This window comes from Hibiscus syriacus, unplaced genomic scaffold, assembly GCF_006381635.1.
Source record: "Hibiscus syriacus cultivar Baekdansim isolate YM2019G1 unplaced genomic scaffold, ASM638163v2 tig00111990_pilon, whole genome shotgun sequence".
NCBI classification, from domain to species: Eukaryota; Viridiplantae; Streptophyta; class Magnoliopsida; order Malvales; family Malvaceae; genus Hibiscus; species Hibiscus syriacus.
Window position 1 is genome coordinate 44,208 of NW_024063231.1, and position 9,923 is coordinate 54,130.

General features: G+C 31.3%; 1 pseudogene; it reads right to left on the minus strand.

Moving 5' to 3' along the window:
• Window positions 1-4,416: 4,416 nt before the first annotated feature.
• On the minus strand, window positions 4,417-5,748 carry LOC120173898 (annotated as a pseudogene).
• Window positions 5,749-9,923: the final 4,175 nt, after the last annotated feature.

The following is a 9,923-nucleotide window of genomic DNA, read 5'->3' on the forward strand; positions in this document are numbered from 1 at the left end:
TTCATCAAAAAGTATGAATTGTACATGATTTATGAAATAATGGAATTTACTGGTTTATGAATTATGGTTACCTGAAATGTGTTATCTGGTTTCCTGTTTTCACTGGAAAATATGAATTGTTCTTGATTTATGAAATCATGGAATTTAGTAGGTGTGTAGGTGGGTGTAAGGTTCTATGGAACCTACACATTATGGAGTGTTGGTTGGAGGGAATAATATGATTTTTTATAAACGTTTTATGGGAGGGTGTTGTTGGAGGAAGTTAATGTTACTGCAGGCTCCTCTGCTTTGTGCTCAGGTTAAGTCCTTACTTGGTGTGTAGGTGGGTGTATTGTTCTAGGGAACCTACACATTATGGAGAGTTTGGTTGGAGGGATTAATATGGTTTTTGGAATAAAAATATGTTTTTAAACTACTACTGTTTAAAAAGAAAAGATTTGTATCTCTTCACTGGTTTTATGGGAACACACTAGATAACCTATTCTGATCTTCTGAACCTAGATATCTGAAATATTTCCATATGAACTGAATATTATCTGTTACTACCTGAAATATCAATTGGACCTCAGCTCAGCCAAAGAAATCTGTAAATATCTGAACCAATAAGGAAAAATACATTTATCTGTATCTGTACGTTCTTCAGCATCATCTGGTAGTTCTGTATTACTGAGCTTTCCGAAGCTTACTCTGTTACTCATCTTTTTAGGTTAAAAGAATCGTACCAGTGCATCTATCGACTTCAGTAAGGGAGTTCTTCCGGTGCTATTTACAGAGTACGGTACATGTGATTAGAGGGCATGTAATTGTATTTTGGTTTAAATATGAGTCTGAAAATCTGTTTTATTTCTACATACAGATAAATGATTTTATAAGTTACATGTTTTAATAAAAGTTTTAAATTTTCTGCCATTTTTACAGTGGGTCTCCGGTGGCCCTAATGTGACACTCCAGACTGGATCGGGTTATCCGCATCGGTCTAAGGGGGTTATATGAAACATCATCAAAATCCGAGTATTGACCAAGATCAAAGTCTGGGTATTGACCAAGATCAAATTTCGAATACTGACTAGTACTCCATTTTTATCTGTTGGCTCATTATCGTCTAACTGGTCAATACGAAAACCGAAATTTGGGTCTGTAAATTGATTGGGATTTAGATTAGGGAAAAGTTGTGGATTTTGAGATTGTGTTTGATATTGTGTTTGGTATTGGAAATGTGGTGAAACAAAAGTTTCTTGGTGATGAAATTGTGGTGGGATGAAATTTTGAGGTTGATAACAACGTTGTACATTGTGAGCACCATAAACTGTGGCTGAAGAACTTAGTTGATTACTACCCATTACTGACCCAACTTCACTACTTCTAGGTTCAACAACATACAATGTAACATCATTTTGCGAAACACTAATGTAAGCAATAAATCGTTCAACATCTTCATTGTTAGTTAACAAATAAACTTTACCCTTTCTCTGATAAGATAGCCTAAATCCACTTAGAGGATCTAAACTCAATTTCTTTGAAACACGTGACATTAGATTTTCATAAGTTATATTTTTTAATGATAGTTTTAGTTGAAGATTCATAGGTAAATGCATATATTGTAAAACACCAATAACATTCTCCCATGACCCTCTATAACACAAATCTATCCAAACATGATCAACATTAGATGATTTCATTCTACAAATTGTAAATAAAGTAATTTACTAAACAAATGAGCTATAAACTAGATATCATCACTAACTTAGAGAAAACATACCTTTATTAAGTTGATACTTGATAATTTGGGAGAGAAATCTTTGAAAATTATATAGAAATAAAATTATGTTGAAAAGATTAGAGATGGGGACGGATGTCGTCGGAGATTGGGACTGATGTCGCCGGAGAGAGTGAGAGATGGAGACGGATTGAGTTGCGATTTAGGGGTTTAGGTTATGAGTTGTTGCTGCTGCGTAGTTTATATACCCAAAACATTTGTGTTGCGAAATTAAAAGCTGAGTTGCGAAATTTTAATTCGCGTTGCGAATTCGAAAATCGAGTTGCGAAAACGAAATTGAAACTCGCGTTGCAAATTAGAAAATCTTGTTGCGAAAAGGAAACTCGTGTTGCGAATTAGAAAATCGAGTTGCGAAAAGGAAACTCGTGTTGCGAATTTAAAAATCAAGTTGCAAAAAAGAAATTCGTGTTGCGAAAAAGAAATTCGTATTGCGAAATTTCCAAATTCGAGTTGCAAATTAGACTTCTATGTTGCGAATTCCAAATTTTGTGTTGCGAATTCGGAAACTGTGTTGCGAAAATGAATTTCGTGTTGCGAATTCGAAATTGAGTTGCGAATTCGTTGGTTATTTTTGCAATTCCAAAAAAAGTTAGTTAAAATCATATATTATAAGGCATTTTTAGTCGCTGAAGTTATTTTCTCTATTCTATATTTTACCCTTGTTCTTATTATAAGATTGATAATTTTATAATAGTATCAACATTAGTTACATAAAATTTGATAGAAACTATATTTTCTCTCAATATTTTTATTTCATTTTTTTTTTTTTCTTTAATTTTTATTTAATCGACATTATATTAATTTTAATATTAATTCTCGATCATCAATGATTAATAATTTTATTAATTTTTATATCATGTCATTTGTTTTCTTTTTCTTGAATTTTTATTTTAATTTTAAATAATGATATTTATCTTGTGACACGTTTATTTGATATTTTTGATTGGTTTATCGGTGATCACGTATAATCTGATTGGTTCGCTCACTACTCCCTTGTCACTTCGTAAAACATCTCGTTCAACAGAGACAAGAAGTTTTTGTAAAGATTATTGAGTTCTTTTAGTATTGGTCGTCATTCTCAAATAAAACTTCAGTTTTCTTTGTATTTTTGAGTTTAACATTTTATCTTCTTATGAATTTTTTGGTAACTATATTCTCATTTTTTTCTCTATAATCGGGTGTGCTATAATTGTGATTTCTTCCATTATTTTATTAATAAAATTCAAATTCCATTATTAAAAAAACATTAGTTACATACCCTATTTTAAATTGAATTTTTACTATTATGTGATGTTATATTTTTAAAATTTCTTTTAAAAATAAGCATATTAAAATTATACATATTAGCGTGGGACACTATCATTTTTCTGTAGTTTAATTACTTATTTAGTAGTCCACCTACTTTTAGGGTTTCATTTTGATTATTTAAATTCTTTTTTTGAATAATATTTAATATTATGTTTTAGTCGTATATTGTTAAAAATTAACAGTTATACTGACGTATAACCATAAGATAATGTCATGTTGTCATTGTAAATGTTTTTATTGTAAAGGTAAAACATTGATATATCATATTTACTGTTTATCTTTTAATGGCAAACAATCAAACAAAAAACATAATGTTAGGATGAATTTAAAAGATAGTAGTATGACCAAAATGAAATTATTAAAATAGATAGGTGACTAAATACGTAGTTTACCCTAACTTATTGTTGTTACACATTTTCAAGTTACATGTGTCATATGATTAAAAATTAATTTTTATTTAATTTTATGTGCTGCCTTGAGGTTTTGAACAAAGGACTATAGGTGCTCTGGGCAAACTTTGACCACTGCATTAACTACATATGTTATAATATTACAAACTCTTATATATATATATATATATATATATTATTCACACATACACATATATTAAATTGTTGAAATAAATTTAATAAACAAATTACATTTTTCATATATATATATATATAATTATAGGTAATAAAATATTTATAAATAAAAAAGTTTAATATTTGAATATTTTAAAATAAATTTTTTCTTTTCATAATTATTTTTAAATAATTATAAATATAAGCAATTGAAAAATAAGTTTTTTGAAAAAAAAATTGAAAACAATAGTTAAGATTCATATTATAAATTGTTTTATGATTTAAATTGTTTTTTGTGACTTTGGATTCTTTAATGAATTTTTAATATATTTTATTTTTATTTAATATAAAAATATATATTTTTATCTTTGTCTTTACTTAAAAATATATTTTATTTGTAGCCTAATTTTTAAAAATGTATATTTTTAAAATATATTAACTTAAAATATTTTAAATATTTTAATTATTATTTTTATATGTTTCATATATTCATATTTTTTGTTAATATAAAAAATATTCTTAATTTTTTTATTAATTATATTTTGTTGTCTAAAGAAAAAATTACTAAGATACAAGATATATATTATTTATTATATAAAGTAACATGAACCAATTGTGTAATTATACCAAAATGTTTAATTGTAATGTCACCTGTTCTGTTAACTGTTAATGGTATGTGGCTTGATTGAAATATTTAAATAGTTGGATGATTTATTTGATCAAATTGGAACATCAGTGGCCAAAAATCATTTTGACCATAATTATTTATTATATAAAGGGACAATACGCTTGATCGATTTTAATCGGATTGGTCACGTTTTCCATGTTTATGTTTTTGAAGGTCATGTTGGTTGCAGCGCTTCGTCCTGGCTAATTAGCCCATGTTGCAATCTCTAACCACCAATCCACTCACATTACCTTCATCCTTGTATCTTCCAAGACTTCCAACGCTGTTAAAAGGCACTCAAAGGAGTTAAGCTTTCTTTACTTTTGTAGATCGAAGTAGAGGCTGAGGGGTTGCCTGATGCCATGACCCGATCCGCTGCTGATGCGTGTTATAGTGATTTCGAAATGTCGATACTGGAGCTACGCTGAATGTGGGTGCCATCAGTGTTGGGACTACTTGTTGGTGCAGAAATCTTAATTTCATTGCCGTTAAGTCCATACATTCAACATGAGTCATATGGAAGACCTTGCTGTTTACTGCTGTTATGCCTCTTAAAATAGTTCGATTCATAGCCAGAAACTTCACATTCTGTTGGAAACAAAGTTTTTTGTCATCGAGTTCGATCCTTATTCTTAGCTGCACGATAGAAAAACATGGAAAATTTTCAAATACGAGCTAATGAAACGTACAATTGGAAGAAGTTTGCAGTTAACGTCATTGGAGCAGCATTTGTAAGGCCAAGCTTTGGCACCTTGAACATCAAAGGTTCCTCCTCCGGTCAAGGTTGCCCTTCAACCGATCAAATTTCGACCCAACCGGCACCATCTCCGAATCTAGACAAGTTCGTTGTCGCCTTGAGATAACCCTGAAAGCTTCTTTCTCGTTCATGGCCAAAGTACTTATGTGTGGAAAATGCAGAACAAGATGAAGAAATTACCTTCAGATGGACCGTTATTTTAGAGACACTTTTGCAGGGCCTGCAAATTCACTGGACCAACTAAATAAGTCCCTTTCGGAATCACAATGTGTACCTCACCAGTAGCCTGACATGCATTTTCCCATGCTGATATGAAGGCCTGCCAACAAGTTAAACAAAATTACATGCAGCTGTTTCAATGGAGAAAAAAAAAAAAAAGAGAAAAGGAAACAAACTTGCTGTCATCGGTGAGTCCATCGGCTCGAGCACCGAAGGTTTCGACATTAAAGAAATGAGTGCTCCTTTGGTTGTTATATGTTGTTGTTCCTCCTGTAGAAACACCATCGAAGAAAATGGAGGAAAACAGCAAGAAGAGAGTTCATGGGAATGTGAAGGCTCATGTTCGTGCAGGATGTGTTATCATTCTCCTTCGCTGAGTGAATGGTGTTAACTGAGTTAGTTAGAGATCGCCATAACTGACGTTAACTCCCCCACTACTTTTCAAGTTATTAACCATATCTTTTTGATCAATTTCAGTACATAACCTAGAATTTGCTCTTTTGTCTTACCCTAATTTATCTCTAATTTTCTGAGTTTTTCAAATTAAATTAAAGATGAATAATACTGATTCGAAATCATTGATGTATCAATGTCAACTTAGGCATAGTGCGGAGTTAGAAAATTTATTTTGGAGTTATAATATTTTTTTGGTGTCAAATTTAGAAATATAAGAAAAAAAATTAAGTGAGAAATTGGAAATTGAGTATTAAATTTTAGGTCGGTAAACAAATTGAATGAACACGAACGAGAGTATTCTTATTCGTTCGTTTAACTTAAATTAAACAAATGAACCGACATATACAACTAAACAAACAAAAATTATTGTTCATTAAGTAAGAAATGTAACGTGATCATTTGTTAAAATGATAAACGAACACACACGAACGAACATAAACGAAGACAAAAAACGTAAATTAACATAAACGAACGAACATAAAATTAATTGAGTTTATATTTGAGAATAGTTTTTTTCTTTTCAAATAATTTTAGAATTTATATTTTCTATTTGAGAACTTTCTATTTGGGTTTACAATTAATTGAATTTTAAAATATTAATGGGTTTAAGTTTAAAATTTATTAGATATTATTATTTCAAACGGATCTGAAGATTAGATTAAATATAAACGAACGACATAAATGAACATGTTACTGAACGTTCATGTCGTTCGTGAATGTAAATAAATGATGTGTTCAACGAACATAAATGAACTTCCCTCAAATAATTCATAAATAGTTCGCTGAGCTTTCGATTCATTTACATACCTATTAAAAATTTTATTATTAAATAGTTTACAATGTGGGATCAATTTTTTAAAGTGGTGTCATTTCTTTAATTTTATATTTTAAATAGTTCGCTGAGTGTTTGTTACATTTCAGTCATTGGGCGCTCTATTGTTTTATTATTTCGATTTTAATTCGATATTTTGTTTCTTCGTAATTTGGTCACTGATGCTTTATTTTTTCTTATTGTTTCGAATTTGATCTAATATTTGTGTTTAGTTACTATTTAGTCTTTTTTATTATTTTATCTATTTCGAATTGTTTATTGTTCTTTTATTTTTATGCAATTTACTCCTAGAGTGTTAATTATAGATTGAACTCTTTAGGTTTAAATTCCTTTTAATTTAGTCCTTAATAGATTTGTTAGACTTTAGGTTCAATCCCTAAATTTAGGTTTCTTTAGGTTTACTCTCTGGACTTCTTTAACTAAATGAATATTCTATTTGTTCCTTGCCTTAATACCCGATATTCCATTTTAATTTTTTGATTCAATAATTTACTAAAAAATAATTAGGACTAATATTGAGCCTATATTTTTAGGTTTAGTCCTCTAAGTCCTTTAAATTTCATAATTTGACACTTTAGGTTAGATAGTGTCATAACGTCCCAAAAAATGAGAGATTAATTTTAGGGGGTTAGTTTTGACTAAAATTGAGTTTTAAAACAAAAACGTGGTTTGAGGGGGTCACTACCAATCTTTTTTAGGGTGTGATTAGATCACCAAAATGTTGTAATTTTAATAAAATTAATTTTAAAATCATTAAAACAACATTATGGTACACTTTTCTAGAAAAATGAGTTTAGGAGTCAATTATGTGTGGGGAAGGGTTAGCACCCCCACAATGTCCGAAAATTGATACCCAATCGATTAATCATTGTCTTTGCAATGAGATTTATGAATTTTAATTTTAATTTAATTAATGATCCATTTTTAGTTAAATAAATACAACATCATTTAACCTATTAGAATTAAGGAGAGAAAATTAATGATTTGTACATTAACTAGAGAAGTTAACCACCTAATATAAGGTACAATGATATCCCTCTCATTTCAAACTAAAGCGGTGAATCACTAATCTTCTTCTCGAAACATTTAAGTAAATTATCAACATTTCAATGTTTCAAACCAAGGGAAACAACAACACAACAACAAAACCCTATTCCCATATGCAATGGGATAAAGGGAGGTAGGGTATTAGGCTGCCCCAACGCCCGGTTGAGGACAGCTTCCGTAGAAGACCTCCGGCAGTCAGAAAATTAAAAAATAAAGATAAAAATCCAATGCATGTATAAATAAATAAATACATAGTTGAACAATCATCATATGCAGTTTTCATACGTGCGTCTGTAAATGGGAAGTAATCCCTGCAAATAAGTCCCTGTGTAAAAATATCTGCCTATAGACAGTAACGTAATTCCTGACTAATTTAGAAAGAGAAAACATGAAGAGAATGATACACAGAAGTCATCGATAGCAAGTTATGAGAAGTAATAAAGTCAAATGGGTTAAAACCTAAACTAAACAACACTACTACGCCGCACCCTAATTCTAATCCTTAATAAATTCCAATGACAGAAACGAATAAAAAGTAGAAGTCATGGAAATTACTACAGAGGCATTAAAAAGAATAGGTTGGTACACCCTTGGCTGTGACCCACACTACTCGGCTACCCTGGTCTTAAGTCTCTATAATTTTCCTATCAGAGGTCATGTCCTCGTAAGAGCTAAATCCTTCAAATCCGATCTCAAGCACTCTAACCACTTCCTCCTTGGTCATCCTCTCCTTCTGGCACCTCGACTGTAATCGACTCTACCCCCTGACCGCATCCGACAGTTGTTGCCTAAGGACATGCCCAAACCACTGTAGTCTTCCCTCCCTCAATTTTTTGGATACAGTCACCACCCCCAAGGACATCCTAATTACAGAGTTTGGTGTCATGTCCCATAGTCCTACCACATGCCCATCGAAGCATTCTCATTTCTGCGCCTCCATCCTCCTTATGTGATCCTTCTTGATTGCCCAACATTCTGATCCATACAACAGCGCTGGTCTAATTGCCATTCTATAATATCATATACTTGGAATTTATTTACCTAAGGTTATGCAACAAGAAAAATCTTATTAAGAAATTATAACTTTTAAGATAGATAGAGAATTTTCAAATATTTATAAGTACCAAACTAACCACCGAATAAGGTCGAGAGGTTCATTTTCGATAAATCTAAATATAGAAAATTCTCTTTCTACCCTCCTAAATAATTTTAAGAGTTTTTTTAGGATCCTCTCTTCATAATTAAATAAATGTGCATTGTCTTTTAATCAAGTTATGAAAAGGTGTGATGTATGAGATATACTTATTAATTAAAATAATATATCATGTAATCAAATAAACAAATTTCATAAAATAAAATAATTTAATTTAATTTAATTAGGAATAAAGGATTAAAATACACATCAATTAAATAATTAACCAAAATCCAAGGATTAAAATATAAAGAATAGGAATAAAAGGCAAAATTAAAAAGGTTCATAACACAATATAATGAATAATGGCTAAATTGCATTTAGAGGCCAAATTTCAAGAATTAAAATTAACATTAATGCAAGAAGGACTGAAATGAATTCACGTAGAAACCTAGAAGGTCACGGAGATAATTTGACAAAAAATCTCCAAACAAGTGGGTTACTCCCTGGAATGGCTTGACACACTTAATTTAAAACCAAAAATTTGATTTCATTCATTTCTGTCTCCAAGAAATGAAAGAGAGTTCTCTCTTGCCTCTGATTCAATTCTTATAAGCTGACGCTGGAATCACCGCACTGCACATCGTCGGTCACAGTCTGATGTCATAAGCCGTCATTCGTTCGCGCCGTCCGTCGTTGTGCACCGATCACCGTTCGGGAGTTTCATTTTGACGCCGTGTGATCACGGATCTGACATTCTTTTCGGTGGAACGACTTCCAACTACATGAAAATGGTCGAGAAACGTTTCGACTTTCCCGCTCTGAAGCTCCGCTGTCCATCGTTGGATTGGCTTGGTTTCCAAATATGTGGCTCTCTCACTATAGGAGCCATCTACCGCTCGGATCGTCGGGTGGATGTCCCAATCGTCGGAAAAATGCGCCAGTCGAAAGGAAGAGCACCCCTTTTCTCTCCTTTTATTTTCTTCTCGTTCTCACCACCACCGTGTCATGTCACCTCATCGACTTTCTTATTGCAAACAATTTTTATAACTGGGAATCGCTGTTAAATGGAAAAGATTTGATAATCTCTTTTTTCTCTATCCAGGATATGAAATCCCTTTAAAATGGACTTAAAACTTCCATGCATTTTCTTTCCAATTTTGGC